General features: G+C 44.6%; 1 protein-coding gene across 1 annotated transcript in view; it reads right to left on the reverse strand.

The window, feature by feature from the left end:
* Positions 1-17,078, reverse strand: part of SMARCAD1 (SWI/SNF-related, matrix-associated actin-dependent regulator of chromatin, subfamily a, containing DEAD/H box 1) — a 3,333,959-nt gene that overhangs the window by 168,081 nt on the left and 3,148,800 nt on the right. The window lies entirely within an intron of this gene.

Below are 17,078 nucleotides of genomic sequence, written 5' to 3' on the forward strand. Positions count from 1 at the left end.
CTGGTAAAAATGTTTTGCCCTTTTCAATCTGTTAACAGTCTTTCCTATATTATTAACTTACCTGTATCACATTTCCTCTTTTGTATTTTCTTTTGATGCAAGCCCTTAGTCTCCTTTCATTGCTTTACCCTCTTGCAATTTGGCCACTTCAGTCAAGAGAAAGTACAGTTGTGTACACTTACCATAAATGTAGATGTTACCGAGTGTATTCACTGTTGCAGTCATTACATTTGGGTTATCTGCTTGCAGTAGCTCTCAGTCGGCTTGATTAACAAAGTCTTGGGTCCTGCGTCGGTTGCTGCCCCTTCTTCCATGATGTCAGGGGTATAAAAAAAGAAGTTATGTCCTTACAATAATGTTCCATGTGGAGTGTTCATCTCGCCTTTGTTCTTACACACGGGTTCGGAGCCGATCCTCGAGTCAGCTGCATCGCAAAGCTCTGAATCTCAGAGAAGCTCGAGACCAGCCCATATCCCACAATCCTCCCTGCCATTACTCAGATCTAGTTTGCAAACAAACCAGACCAAAAAATCCAACACCTCCGGTGCAAGAACTATACACTCTCTCAGGCATTCAGAGACACACTCTCACCATAGCAATAACTAAGGGTAGAAACATATACCCCATGATACACGGGACCATATACCCCGGAAGGGGTTATGACAAGTCGTTCAGAATCTAATCCTACCAGTTCTTTCAAAACACGTGGGGAGGGGAAGGGAGGGAATGTAAGAACAAAGGCGAGATGAACACTCCACATGGAACGTTATGGTAAGGACATAACTTCTTTATGTGAGAGTGTTCAATCTCACGTTTGTTCTTACACACAGGTAGCGTCCCTAACTCCGTCACCCCGAGTGACTTATGGAAGAACGTTCCTAAGCACAGTGGAACCAAACGATGTCCTGTCTTTGGAGACTTTGTCCACTATATAATGAGTGATGAAAGTATGTGGCTTACACCACGTGGCTGCTGCACAAATAGTGTCCAAAGGCAAGCAGGCTGCATGAGCTAAGGAAGTGGAGACGGATCTGGTAGAATGGGCCTTAGGTTTGGTGGGTAAGGACTGATTTGATTTAGAGTATACAAAGGCTATACAATCAGCAAGCCATTTAGATAATGTACGTTTAGTAATTGCCATGCCCTTTTTATTGTCTGCAAATGCGACGAAGAGCTGATCTGTCTTCCTGTAAGCTTTGGTCCTATCCAAATAAAATCCTAATTGCCTGTGAACATCCAACTTGTGCAGCATATACTCCAATTTGTTAGTATGGTTTTTGAAAAAGGTAGGGAGTTCTATAGACTGGTTAATATTCGTAACTGAACATACCTTTGGAAGGAAAGATGGATTTGTATGCAAAGAGACTCTATCTGGATGGAATATCAAGTAAGGTGGTCTGACCGATAATGCTTGCAACTCTGATACACTACGAGCTGAAGTCACAGCGATGAGGAACAACGTCTTCCACGATAAGAACTTTAAGAGGCAGGACGAAGCAGGTTCAAAGGGTGGCAACATGATTTGCGACAGTAACAAATTCAACCTCCATGGAAAGAAAGGTTTTCTGACGGGCGGTCTAAGATGGAAGGTTCCTTTCATAAAGGCCTTACAAAGTCTGTGAGACATAATGGGAGAACCTTCCTCACCAATATGGAAGTTTGATATGGCCGCCAACTGTACTCTTAGTGTGGAAGTAAAAGCTCCTTTGTGAAAGAGGATAGATAACAATTCCAAAACTTTATGTAGAGGAGCTACCAGGGGGGTCTAAGTGTTGGCTAGATGCCCAGTACACAAAGCGTTTACACTTACTCCTGTAGAGTTTAGTAGTGGAAGCTTTATGAGAAGCAACCAGAATGTGTTGAACTGCCGGGGAGAGTAGATCAGACCTGGCTAGGCAGGGAAGCGGAGCAGCCAAGCTGCTAGTTTGAGGGACTGAAGAGACGGGTGAGGAACTCCCGACGAATGGGTCAGTAGATCTGGTACTGGGTCCAGAATCCACGGTTCCTCTATTTGATAGGCTCGAAGAAAGGGGAACCATATCTGCCAAGGCCAGAATGGGGCTAAGAGTATTATTGTCCTTTCCAGGCTCCTGGCTTTCTGTAGAAATCTGGGAATCAAGGGAGTAGGTGGAAATGCGTATAGGAGACCGGGGGGCCAATCGTGTATCAGTGCGTCCCTGGGGACATCCCCCGGAGGGGGTAGAAGGGCAAAGTAGCTTCTGCATTTTGCATTCAACGGGGAAGCAAACAGATCGCAGCACGGCTGGCCCCATTTGCGGAAGATCTTTTCCGCCGTCTGTGGATTGAGGGACCACTCATGAGGTAACAGGATGGCTCTGCTCAACCTGTCCGCAATGACGTTGGATGACCCCGGGATGTGCGTTGCTATCAGAAAGCAACCCGTGGACTCTGCCCATTGCCAAATTCTCATGGCCTCTCTGCATAATGGGTAAGACCTGGTTCCCCCTTGCTTGTTTATGTACCAGACCACAGACATGTTGTCCGTCTGAACTGCTACTGTTCCTAGAGGTAAGAGGGCTTGGAAGTGTTGCAATGCCAGGAACACCGCCCTCAGCTCCAGAACATTTGTGTGTAGAGTGTACTCCATGTTGGACCATTCCCCTTGGACTGTTCTTCCCTGAAAAAGGCCCCCCCACCCTATCAGGGAAGCGTCCGTGGTTATTGTGGCCGTTGGACTGGGTAGAACAAACGGACGACCCATAGTGAGGTTCTGATTGCACACCCACCATGAGAGGTCCTGTCTGCAAGAGTCTGTTATCAGAATCTCGTGTGCTAGGGGTAAGTGTTGGAACGACCACTGCGCGAAGAGCAGCCATTGTAGGATCCTCATGTGTAATCTTCCCATAGGAACTGCGATTAGTGAAGCTGCCATTAGTCCCAAAACTTTCAACACCAGTTTGGCCGGGGCTTTCCTGCTCTCTAGTAGAAGAAGAACCTGCTGTTTGAGGGTTGACACCCTTATTGGAGGGAGCTTTAGCAGTGTTGATCGTGTATCTAGGTCTGCTCCGATGAATGAAATACGCTGTGAGGGCGATAAGCAAGACTTTTCGAAGTTTATCGAAATCCCTAGGTGGGAACAAAGGTCGACTGTGTAGTCTCTAGCTTGCAAGAGGCGACGCTCGGAGGTGGCGGTGAGGAGCCAGTCGCCCAGATAGGGAAACACCTGGAATCCTTGTCGTCTCAAGTGAGACGCAACTACTGCCATGCATTTGGTGAATACCCTGAGGGCTGAGGTGAGTCCAAAGGGCAGAGCTCGAAACTGAAAGTGACTGGCTCCCAGCCGGAAGAGCAGGTGATCTCTGGATGGTCTGGCCATTTTGATGTGGTAGTACGTGTCTTTGAGATCTAGAGAGCACATCCAATCGCCCTTCTGTAAGAATGGAAGGATCGATTGAAGTGTGACCATCCAGAACTTTTCCTTCTTCACGAAGGTGTTGAGATTGCTGAGATCGAAGATCGGTCTCCAGTCCCCTGTCTTTTTTGGAACTAAAAAGAACCTTGAGTAAGTTCCGGATCCTCTTTGGTCCGCCGGGACTGGTTGGATGACTCTGTTTTTGAGCAGCTTTGAAATTTCTACAGCTGCTGGGCTTCGCAGACGGGGTGGCACATCTGGAAACCTTCTTTGTAGAGGTGGAGTTGATGTGAAAGGAATTTTGTATCCTCTGGTTATAATGCTTTTTACCCAGGAATCCGAAGTAATATTTTGCCAGGCCAGTGGGTATAAAGCACGAAGAACAGTCAGAGAAAGGAACACAGAAGTGGCTTTAATCCATCTTTATTCAGTCCTGGTACCTCAGCAGTTCGCCTTCAATGGGACACATTTAGACATTTTGAAAGTTCTTTTTATATATGCATCAATCAATCAATTAAGCAATTAATTCATCATTTCAAACATTGTATACATCTTTGTTTGATCAGTTCTTGGTGGATCTGAACAAGAACCATCATGGCTTAGAATTTGTAGCGCATATATCACAATCTAAAATTCCTTTTCTTGATGTAGAGTTCTATGTAGGAATGGATGGTTTGGTTCAACATAGAACTTTTAGGAAACCTACATCGGTTAATAATTTTTTGCATGCTAGTAGCATGCACCCTCCACATTTAATTAAGGCTCTACCAGAAGGGGAATTTAAAAAGAATTTGAGAAATACCTCAGATAAAAAACTTTGGGAGGAAGTTTGTGATGGAATTCTGGATAGATTGTTATCTCGTGGTTATGATCATGATCAACTTCTAGCTATAAAATGGAAGTTGTGTAAAGATCAGAAATTAAGGATGTGTAGATATGAGAACAAATACCATCCTGAAACCATCCCAGACTTGAATAAATTATTTTCCGTGTCTAGGTATTCCAGTTTTTCCGTCACAATGGAGAGAATTATTAGAGGGTTGTGGCATGTGGTATGTGAAGATCCAATAATTGGTCATCTTTTTCCAAAGCACATTACTTTTTCTTATAAAAGGTATTCCAACTTAAAGGAAATATTAAATAGAAAATTGGAACCTAAGGTAGATAGTAATGTTGGGATGTATAGTTGTGGTTGTTGTTCAGTTTGTAATAAAGTTAAAAATATGCATGGAACTAAAATAAATGGAAAGAAATATGTTGCTTTTGAGAGATTTGATTGTAGGTCATCTGGTGTAGTATATATTTTGGGATGTGATTGTGTCCCACCTATGTGGTATTATTGGTCAGACCACTAGGAAGATTAAGGTTCGCATTTTGGAGCATTTGGGTGATATAAGGAGGGGCAATTTGGAAAGTCCGGTGGCTACTCACTTTTGTAATTCACATAATGGTAAAAATGACAGTTTCAGATTTAGTGTACTTGCTAGACCCCATTTGTGTATAGGGAACTTTAAAACTGCTTTGAACAAACTTGAACAGAGAATGATTATAGGGTATCATACTTTATTTCCAAATGGAATGAATTTAGAAAATTGATGAAATTCATTGGAGTTGTAATTTTGAATATCATAAAGTATTTATTTTATATTTATATTTTTGTAATCATGTATAATAATTATGTAAAAAATGAACAAACTGATTTTTTAAAAAAATGGAAAAAATGCAAAAGAACATTATATTTGAAGTTTTGTATAGAAATGTTCAGTGTTGAGGGGGTTAAAAAATGTTTACAATGTTTGAAATGATGAATTAATTGCTTAATTGATTGATTGATGCATATATAAAAAGAACTTTCAAAATGTCTAAATGTGTCCCATTGAAGGCGAACTGCTGAGGTAACAGGACTGAATAAAGATGGATTAAAGCCACTTCTGTGTTCCTTTCTCTGACTGTTCTTCGTGGTGTATTCTGAAGAAGTTGTGGTCTGTTTGTTTGAGTATTATGGAGCAGTGGGTATAAAGCCAAGCGATCCCCGACTGCCTCCAGAGCAGGACAGCCGGGCCTCCCTTCAGGAGTGCTGGAAAGGCTTCCCAGGGACTGAATCCCTGTCGCCTTGGTTATGCGGACCCCCTCTGCCGCCGGGGCGGCATCTTCCATTTCTACCCCCCCCTCTGCCTCTGGAGGGGGTATCACTCTGTGTGGCTTGGAAAGATCCCAGATTCTTACGGAACCACATTTTCCTGCCTCGTTGCCCTTTGGGGTACGGTCTAGTAGGAGCGGAAAAACGGACCCCGACAGCAGACAGAGTCTTTCCCTCTTGCTCACACAGAGTCAGAGTCTCCTTTAACCTTGGGCCTGAAGAGTGTGGCACCATCAAAAGGGGCATTGGCAAAGGAAGACTTGAAGGCTTCCGCAAAGGAGCACAGCCGCATCCAGGATTGTCTTCGAAGAGCAATCGCTGAAGCTGCAGCTCTACTCGATCCTTCGGCTGTATACGAGATGAGCCTCATGGATGAGTTTACTATGGAGGTAAGGGTGTTAAGTTGTGCTGTTACCTTATCTGAAACAGCAGCATCTGTGTTACCCTGGAGGGTATCTGTCAGCTCCTTGATGAGATCCCTCTGCAGACGTGTGAAATGAGTCAAATAGTTTAGCGAACGCATGGAAAAAGTCGCTGAACTAAAAATGCGCTTCCCATATCTGTCCATAGTCCTAGAGTCCTTATTAGGAGGATGAACAGATGAGGAAGACTCAGACATCTCCTTTTTCGTGGCTGCCGCCACCACCATAGCGTTGATCAGAACTCCCTAGGTGAGATAAGTTTTATCCTGGGGGGCGGTGATAAACTTGTTTGGTTTCCTAGGGACTGGTTCCACTGTGTCAGGTGCCTCCCACGCCCTTCGAGCAATCAATTCCATTAATTCATCAAAGGGCGGAGTCACCCAGGAGGTAGAAGGTTGAGCCCCAAAAGCCTTCAGCAGCACCGACTCATCCTCAGTGGGGGTTAGGGATTGCCAATCACCCCTCTGTTTCAAGATCTCCAGGATGTCTGCAAATGACACATCCTCAGAGGGTGACTTGGGGGACCCCTCTGCCTCTTCCAAGTCGGTGTCAGACGTTAGAGATTCCTGTGGGGAATCTATGTGCCTCCTCTTGCACAACCGTTTCCTCGGAACCTCATCAGAGGGGGCTTCTGGTGAGGCCTCCAAGGAACAGGGGGAAACCCTCTGGGGGTGGCTGAGGCAATGGGGCTCTACGCTTTGGATGGGTCGTGGGAGCAGAAACAGAAAGCGGCCCTTTTGGGGAAGGAGAAGATTCCCCTGATGAAGTGGTTGCCTGTGCAGACAATACTTTCCTCATAAGGTCAAAAGCCCCCGAACCCCGGGCCGATGACTCCCCCGGTTCCGAAGAACACGGGAGCATCCCAGACCCAGGTGCCGTGGGCTCCGACCCCGAGGACGGAGCCGAGCCAGTCTGCGCCGAGGCCCCGAGAGGGAGAGTCGGCACCTACAGGTCGGTACGACTCTCGGTCCCGGAACCGAGGAGAGACCGTCGGCTCCGTGACTCCCCTACCAGTTCCGAAGGAGTCGAAGTCAATGGTGTCGATCATGCAATGGACGGTTTCAGCACCGAGGGCTCCACTATCATCAGGTCATCCTCTCCCGGCTCCGAGATCTGGATGGGACTCGAAGGAGGACCCACTGGCGATATGGGGAGGCATTCTAGTTTCGACACCAACTGGGAGGAAACTGCAATCAACTTGGAAAGGGCTGTGTTTTCCAGGAGTTTCTGCACAACACGATCCACATCTGTCTCAGATAACGGTCTGGAAGAACGGGTCGAAGGAGCCGAAGATGGCACCGACCGAAGAATGGACGGTGGTGGCAGCTCCGACACCGGTTCCAAGATCTGGGGTTCAGTGAAAGACAAACGTTCGATGCTCGGCCCCGAGGTCTGTGGAACCGGCGAATGAACCCTAGAAGATGAACTCGAAGCCGATGACATGGGCTCCGACATCTTCGACCCCTTCGAGGATTCAGAAGCCTGATCCGACTTGTCCAAAGCCTCTTGAAAGGCATACTTAAGTAATCCTCTGTCGATAAGCTTCCTGCGTCTATCTGTCATGACCCTCCAGCTAAAGGAATGACAAATAGAACAATCCTCTTGAAGGTGGAGAGGGCCAAGACAGTAAATGCAGGAAGCGTGATTGTCAGTAATGGACATTTTCTGCCCACACTGACATCTCTTAAAGCCAGATTTAGCTTTTTCTGACATGACTAAATATAACAAACACTTCACTAGGCAGATATAAGATAAAAAGTACTATTTATCACTAAATCCTATATATATATATATATATATATATATATATATATATATATACACACACACACACACACACACACACATATATATATATATATATATATATATATATATATATATATATAAAAACCTTATATAAGTATACAAAGACACTTGACAAACCGCACCCAGAGAAAAAAGGGGTTAGGCCACAAAAGGTGCCTGAAGAATAAAAGGGGATATATATGATAATAAACACACACACACAGCACTTCTATATAATACTAAGAAATATAAACTTATTTCAGCAAAAAAATAAGCAGCTTATCTGGAAACTGTAACCAAATATCAAGTTTTTTTCTGGTCCGAGCTCTCCTCGATCCGATCTGTTGCAGCGGCAAACTAGATCTGGGTAATGGCAGGGAGGATTGTGCGATATGGGCTGGTCTCGAGCTTCTCTGAGATTCAGAGCTTTGCGATGCAGCCGACTCGGAGCAGAGGATCGGCTCCGAACCCGTGTGTAAGAACAAATGGCGAGATTGAACACTCTCACATCATGCAGCAGACGCCATTACATCAGTTTTTCTTGCTCCAGATGTCAGTTGCCCCTTAATGGGAAGCCATAAAATCTATAAATATACAAGGTTATACCTCCAACAAAAAAGCAAATACACCAAAAGGCTTTTGAGCATAGTAAAGGAGAGTAGAGGTATAGCCAAAAAAAAAAAAGGTAAGGGGGCTGGAGGGAGGGTAACCAGGACTGCAACAGTGAATACACTCGAACATCTGCATTTATGGTAAGTGTACAAAACTGTACTATGCACTTTGTGTTTCACTGTTGCAGTCATCACATTTGGGTAGATTCCCAAAGCTAAGGGTGGGAGGAGGAATTTAGATAGCATTAGGACCAGCTATAAGGCCCTGTAAGACTGCAGAGGCAAAGCCAGCACTGGATTTAGAGAAAATTGGCAGACGGTAATGCCTGGTGAAAGTATGTACAGAACTCCAGGTAACAGCTTCTAGGATGTCCCTGGGAGGAACGCCTCTGAGAAAAGCGGAAGAGGTAGATGCAGCCCTGGTTGAGTGGGCTCTGATCCTCTGTGTGATAGGTTTTCCATGGTGCTTGTAGCAGAAATGAATGCAATGGCCTATCCATTTGAAAATGGTTTGCTTTGAAATAGCCTTCCCCTCTGCCCCTGCAGCAAATGCCACCAGCAGTTGTTCAGATTTCCTTTGAGGTTTAGTTCTATCCAAGTAGAATCTAAGTTGTCTGTGCACATCTGAGTGCAGTATCCTTTCCCCTTTGTTCTGTGGATTAGGAAAGAAGGTTGGCAAATGAATGGACTGATTAAGGGCCACACTGGATACCACCTTGGGCATGAAGGAGGGATTGGTCCTGAGGGACACCCTGTCCGCATGAAAGATGATGAAAGGCTCCACTGCCACAAGGGCCTGTAATTCAGATACCCTTCTTGCTGAAGTGATTACTAAAAGGAAAGCTGTTTTCTAAGAAAGGAATTTTAAGTCTGCAGTAGCAGCTGGCTCGAAAGGGGGAAGAGTGAGTTTCTCCAATACAAAGTTAAGGTCACAGGCTGGAGTTGGAGCTCTCCTGGGTGGTCGTAAGTTTATGGCCCCTCTGAGGAACTGCTTAAGCAGTGGATGAGAGAAGAGGGGAGGTTCTGTGTTATAATGAGCTGAAATGGCTAAGGCATGAATTTTGATGGAGGAGAAGGATAGGCCCTTGTGAAGCATCTCAGTTAAGTATTGTAAAATCTGAGGTAAATTGGGCACTGCTATGCTCATCCCTTAAGATTGGTTCCAGGCACAGAATCTTTTCCATTTTTCAGCATAAGATTTTCTAGTACTAGGCCTCCTTGCCTCTAAAATGATATCCGTCACTGGTTTACTGAGGGATGGTAAAGGAGAGATTAGGTAATTAGCCAGGCTGCTAGGTTCAGTGTCTGAAGCTGAGGGTGCAGAATCTGGTTCGCCTGCTTAGATAATAGGGTAGGAGTCTGAGGCAGGTGCCATGGGGCCAACAGTGACACACTTCGCAAGAGGGGGTACCAGTATTGGCATGGCCAGTCTGGTGCAATCAAAATCGTCCTTGGTTTGTCTTGTTTGATCTTTAGTAGTACCTTGGAGAGCAGAGGCAGAGGAGGAAAGGCATAAACTGATAGTTTTTTCCAGATGAAGGACAGAGCATCCATTTTCCAAGCTTGTTTGTGGGGAGTCCTTGTGCAAAATGTGTCCAATTGATAGTTCTGGGGGAAGGCAAACAGGTCTATATCTGGGCTCCCCCATTTGCTTGTCAACATGTTGAAAATCCTTGGTTCCAGTTCCATGACGTTTCTGCTTAGTTCATCTGCCAGTGTATTTAGTTTTCCTGACAGGAACTGAGCTTGTAGATGCATTTGGTAGCTCAGGGCTGTGTCCCACAATGCCATGGCTAGTCTGCATAGGGGGTAAGAATGTGTACCCCCCCTGCTTATGTACCACATAACAGTGGTGTTGTCCGTCTTTACCATTAATTGTCCTGGAAGAATGAGGTCCTTGAAGGCTGTCAGAGCATTCCGTACAGCTAACATTTCTTTTTGATTGTATGCAGGTGCATTTGACTTGGATTCCACTTGCCCTGAATGCACTTCCCTGCCAGGTGAGACCCCTCATGCATAGTCTGATGCGCCTGTTAGAGTTTGGGCGGCAGGGGGTAGTGTGAATGGTAATCCCTTGTTTTGGTGGCAGGCCTCTGCCCACCAAAGGAACTCTAGGCATAGGCAAGGTATGCTAGGAATCATTGCTTCTAGATCCTGAGAATGGTGACACTATAAGCTTTTTAGACACCATTGTAGTTTCCTCATATGCAGTCTTGCATATGGAATTAGATGAATGCAGGAGGCCATGAACCCCACGGCTTGTACTATTTGCCTTGCAGATAGCAGGGTTTTTGTGGCCACTTGTTTGAAGTAGGTTGTCAAATGAATTTGTTTCTCTGGCGTAAGGAAAGCCAACTGGGAAGATGTATTCAAGCTTGCTCCCAGGAATATAATTTTGTTGACAGGGTACCAAGTGTGATTTCTTTTCGTTTATGGTGTACCCCATACAAGTTAGCACCCTTTGTACAAAGGCCAGATTATTCAAAAGTATGTCCTGGCTTTCTGCCCGAGTTAGACAATCATCCAGGTATGGATATACTTGAATATTTCTTTGCCTGCAAAATGCAATGACTGGAGCTATGCACTTTGTGAATACCCTGGGCACAGTAGATAAGCCAAAGGGCAGTGCAGAGAACTAGTAGTGCGTATAGCCTGCTTTGAAGCGTAGGTATCTTCTGCAAGATTCCCTGATTGGGATGTGGAGGTATGCTTCCTTTAAATCTAGCATTGCCAACCAGGCGTCTTTGCCTAGCATAGGGAGCAAGTGCTGAAGAGTCAGCATCTTGAATTTCGGAATCACCAAAAAAGTGTTTAGAGTAGACAGGTCCAGGATAGGACGCCATGAATTGTCTTTTCAGGGTACCAGGAAAAGTCTCAAGTAGAAATTGAATAGCCCCCATGCTTAAGAGAGAAAGTACTTGCTTTTGGGCCTCTGCCCACTGATTTAGGGGTAGATCTGGCCATCCGCCTGGTGCTGGTAACGTGTGGAAGTGAAATCTGTATCCCTGGGACACTACATTTAAAACCCATTTGTCCTGGGTAATGAGTTCCCAGTTCTTTGTATGAAGAGCAAACTTTCCCCCAAAGGGGCAGTCAGTTGAGAAGTGCTTGGCTGCTTTAAAAAGAAGTCATTGAGACAGTTTACCATAGGGGAGAGTTTTACTACCCGCAGATTTGGAAGTGGAGGCCACCCACTGCTTAGTCCTGTGCATACCCTGGGACTGAAGCCTGGGAGCTCTGCTGGATCTGGGCTTGGACTGAGAAGGTCTGGAAGAGGCAGGAAAGGACCAATTCTTGGAAGGCCAATGCCTACAAAAACCTTGGAGGTTGTACTTGTAAAAATCTTTAACAGTTTGCATAGCTTTAGCTTTTTCCTCCATCTTTTTAAGAACTTCTTCTGCCTTGTTGCCAAGCAGGCGGTCCTGGTTTAAGGGAGCATCCAGTAATTTCGCTTTAACATGATCTGGCAAGGATTGCTCCTTAAGCCAAGCATGCCTTGTAAGTACAGACCCAGTTACAGCAGCCCTGCAAGATATCTCTAGTGCATCAAAACTACACGCAAAGTAGGTTTTCCAACTTGTTCAGCTGAATGCAGTAAATCCTGTAAATCCTTATTTTCAGCACAATCAGGAAGCAACACCATTTTCTGTTTAAGCAATCCAATAATATGCTGGCAGTTTAAGGCCCTAATGGCCAAAGTTGCAGAAGTGTATACCTTCTTACCCTATCTATCCAGCGCCCTGGAGTCTCTATCAGAGGGGGTAGGATTTTTGGCAGTAGTAGCTTTAATGCCCTTGGGTCCCTGTGAAATGGTCTCAGGATCCGCAGTAGGACTTTTCAAAAGGAACTTATGAGAGTCAGGGACCCTGTAATAACAATCAGGTTTTCTGGGAGCAGGAGGTAAAAGAGTCAGGGACCAAGCTAGATTCTGAAAAGGCATCATCAACAATGTCTAGTACAGGAGGTACGGCTAAAGGCCTGTGCAGGGGCAGGGGTAAGAAATCCCTAAGCCTCTTTTTAGAATCAGAGAAATCCTGACTTTCCCAACGACAATTCTCCCTGAGGGTATGCAAGGTTTCACCAAAAGAAAAATACTCTGGAGGGGATGCAGAGGGAATAGAGTCCTCTGCATCAGAATCCTCCTAGGTAGATAAGGGTAAATCCTGCTCATCAGAGGAAACAGAAAATTCAGAATCCTGGTCAGAAGTATCATAAGCAAACTCAGTCCTAAGTCTCTTAGAGGGGGAAGGTTGGCTTCCCCTGATTAAAGTAATAAGATCTTCAGCCATTCTTATCATTTGTTTTTTAGGCACAGAGGCCTGGCCATGCAGTCTGGGCGTCAGTTTTCTACGCATGGTTCGAGTTTCTGGCCTTGATGAAGAAGATGGCGTCTGTTTAATACGCAAGTCAGTAGGCCTGAATACACCCTCAGAAGCCGGTGCCTGCACAGCGGCTCCGGACTCATCCAAGGTAGAGACATCAGCAGGTTCCACAGCTGAAGTATCTCATGGCATACCGGACTCTGAATGGGTCTCAGTAGAAACCTGCAAATCTGAAATAGCGGGTATCAGGGGCTGCGAAAGCGCCTCACTGAGTACCGGCGAACTGGCAACTGGCTTAGGAGAAGTGTCGTCGGCAGCTTTGGACCTCGGCGGCCTGTCTCTGTCTCTATCTTTGTGTTTTGTCGGTAATCAGATGGCTTACCAAAGACATATCGGGATAAGTGAACCGAGCACCAAAATATTTAGAAGAGTAAATATACTGACGACGGATAGTTTGTGGTTTAAATAAGGCATGAAACTGACAGCGAGGTACGTCATGGTCAGGGCCTAGGCAAGGAAAATAGTACGAATTAAAATCATTATGAGGTATTTGCTTTCCACAAGTAATGAAATTATTTACTTTTACTGACATCGGTTTAGAGCAAGAAAACGTTTCCCCTATGGGGTACTTAGCTTTTAGTTGAAGACTTCGGTTCTGAAACTTGAAAACGAAAATTTCAGGAGTCGGCCGACTGGCACTTGCGAACTGCTTTTGCTTCGGGCACGGCAAGAAAGACTGATGTAATGGCATCGGCTGCATGTTTTATACCCCTGACAACCTGACGTCACCGAAGAAGGGACAGCAACTGAAGCAGGACCCAAGACTTTGTTAATCAGGCCGACTGAGGGCTACTGCAAGCAGATAACCCAAATGTGATGACTGCAACAGTGAAACAAGAAGAACATCATTCTGAGCATCTCTATCCCCCACCAATTCATATATGGGTTAAATTTACACTCTCCCATTTAATGTTTATTTTGGCATTACCTTTCAGTTTTTGAAGAAACTATAAACCAATCTTCATTAAACTATTAACATAACTTGTCCTATGCCCAAAGCAGAATGTTTTAGGTGCAGGTCATTTCTCCTCATATGGCAAAAGACCAAGTCCATTAAAAATTTTGTTCACCATCTGTCGACATGTACTAGTCTCCTCCTCCTTGTATCTTTTCCCCACTGGGTTCTGTGCTTATGATTGACCATGTAGGTATATCCTTCCTATGCCAAAACATGGCATACAAATACAGGGGTTAAGAGACATGCACAACCCTAACCAGGGTTCCCCAGTTCTTGACTGGCTCAAACACGGAGTTACACCTTCAAACAACAAACTGACATGGTTATACATTCATAAACCAAAACCTTACTTACAGGAACGTTCTGCTGTAAACTATCAGGTAAAAGTATGCAATACATGGACACATTACTTAAGCATACAAGTGAGCTACTCCCTAGTGGAATGTCAATTTGATGTTCAAAATTGGATAAACCTGTCTGGCACGTGTTTTGCAACTGAAAATCTTTCCTTGACAGAAGCAGAAAACAAACCAAATATCCAGCATTACATGCACATGGACTCTCTAAAGTTAAAACCATAGTTGGCAGTGCATATCTAGGGTATGGACAGTAGTACAGCAGTCTATATTTTCTGGAAATACCAACAGGAAATAAATTGACCGGATGACTGACAGTTTCAAAACCTCCTCTAAGAGAAAGCAAGAATTTACACAGAGATCTAGTCTACATGAAAGATGGGACAGAATTCTTTAAGAGTAAAAAGCTTGGAAATTTACTTGATGGACAGTGCCTTTCAAGAAGAAAACAGTCTGCTAAACCTGCTGGTAAAAATCATATAAACAGCAATATGCTGGTCACAAAGCTGATGCTTAAAGGTGGGAATACGTCTTCATCAGAGCAAAACGGCTTCATCAGTTGATGCTAGGTCACAGTCCTGCCTTCCTCCTTTTGCAATAAATGGCAACAATGATACATTCACCTTTATGATGGAACTGAGGGCAGATTCAAAAGGATGCTTAAAGAATACCAAGCAAAAGGAGGTTTACCTAACTTGGAAGAAAAAGGATCATGTACTGGCACATGTAGAGAATTTGCTCCCACTTGGCCTTCTAGATGCCCCAAGTAGAAGATTTCCAGGCAGCCTCTAAGAATTTAAGGACCTCAGTTAGGAAAACCTCTAGATGAATAACAGCAGCAGCAGTAGCCACGGTTTCATGTGAAGGCAGTCACCCTACTGCTGTGACAAAATGTAAACAGTCTGGAAGCTAACAGTTCTGGGTCAACTCATGTTGATGGACAATATTTTAGTACACTTACCTCTCAAAATGTATTTCAGAATTACAGTACGCACTGTTTGCACAGGTTCTTAATTGCAATTACAATTGCATACCATTATATTACTGGTAAAAGTCTGTTATGTTCAAAGGATGGCCATACTACAGAAATCATAATTTTATCTACAAGGGGGTGGGGCTGGCATTCCCTTACCCCCAATCACCTTTTTTAGAAGAGATTTGTTACTTGGAGAGGCACTACACCTCCCCCTTACAGAAAGAATTAAAATAATTATAGTTATGTGGTACTGTTTGTTGTCTCTCTCTCACACACCGTTTTAGAATTAAAGTAAGCACTGTTTGTATAAGTTTTTAATGACAATCTGCAGTGCACATTTTAGTAAAATGTTTACATTCAAATGATGCTTGTAATGCAATAACTATAATTCTGTTTGTGTGTGTGTGTGTGTGTGTGTGTGTGTGTGTGTGTGTGTGTGTGTGTGGAGGGGGCATCATCCCCTTAATCTCCTCCCTTCTCCTTTTGGAACAGGTGTATTGTTTGGTGGAGCACTAGCACCCCTTATAGATAGAAATGAAGGTTAAGAAAAAGAAATGTTATGTATACACCATAACGTGTGTTGTCCATTTTAATTCCTCCTCAACAACTGGGTTCGGATCCAACCCTTGGATCCGACTCGGCCATTGTTTTTTTACAGCTCGTGGCCACTAAAACTCTTGATCTTCTCCTTTACCCATAATGCTCCATCCCCTAACATAACTCAGATCTTGTTTGCTGGATTATAAGTTTTAGGAGGAATATTAGCCCCCAGGTAAGAAAGGCCAAAATATGGAGCTCAACAGCAGGAAAGATTAGTTGTGTAAGAACTTACCATAATGATAGATGTCATTCTCTTCTCTGTTGCAGTACTCCTGACATAAGGGAGTTGCCTGCCAAGGTGACAACCCAACATTGGCCTGTATATCAAAGTCTTTTGCCACCTAAGGTGTGTGGTACGTCTGATGTGGGCCATCAGCAGACACTGGCCATAAAAGAGACGTATGAGCACATCACCCTTAGAACTGAAGCCTCAGTCGGAGAGACAGTCTAAGGAAATGAGGGTCAATGCATACAAGAAAGCCAGGAAGTGGAGGATGGAGGGAGGGTTGGAATACTGCAACAAAGAAGAGCAAGACCTCTATTGTTATTGTAAGTTCTTACACATCTAATCTGTGTCATTCTATTCGTCTGTTACAGTATTCCTGGCATACAGGAGAATACCAAAGCTCATAAGGAAAGGGAAGAGGAACTGGCAGATGAATTTTCTAGGAAGCCATGGAGAATGGCCCTGGCAAACCCTGCCCTGGGTCTGGAGATGGAGTCCAGCTTACAGTGTTTAGTGAAGGCGTGGACAGATGTCCAAGTACCACCCACCAATATATAGTTGAGATCAAACCCACTGAGGAAGATACTGCCCTGGTAGAGTGAGCTTTGACTGAGCCAGGAAGAACATTATCTTGGTGAGAGTAGCAAAAGGCAATAGATTTGTACATCCAATTGGAAATGGTCTGTTTGGACACAAGCAATCCCCGAGCCATGGGATGGAAAAACACAAATAATTGGTCTGTTTTCCTTATGTAAGTAGAACCTGAGCTGTCTGTGTATGTCCAGGGTGTGCAAGATCCTCTCACTACTGTTCTAGGGGGAGGGGAAGAAAGTAGGTAGGTCAACTGCCTGGTTTAGGGACAATTCATTGACAACCTTTGGCATGAAGAAGGGATTGGTCCACAAGGAGACCCTGTCTTTGTGGAAAGACGAATTGTGGGAACGCCACAAGAGCTTGTAACTCTGAGACCCATCTGTCAGAGGTAATGGGCACCAGGAGAACTGTTATCCAAGTGCAGTGTTTGACTGAACTAGAAGAAGCAGGTTCAAAAGGTGCTTGAGTCAATTTCTCTAACATGAAGCTTAGATCTCATGGTGGAGCCACAGGTCTCCTGAGGGTCTGATATGAAGGACGCCTTTGAGGAACTGTTTAGCTTCAAATCTGGAAGCGAAGGGAGGAGCTAGTGGCAGACAGGCAGAGATTACTGACAAATGGGCTTTAATGGGTATGCTAATCCTGCATTAAG

The sequence above is a fragment of the Protopterus annectens genome, chromosome 2.part0 (assembly GCF_019279795.1).
Source record: "Protopterus annectens isolate FY-2018-M chromosome 2.part0, PAN1.0, whole genome shotgun sequence".
Classification (NCBI taxonomy): Eukaryota; Metazoa; Chordata; order Ceratodontiformes; family Protopteridae; genus Protopterus; species Protopterus annectens.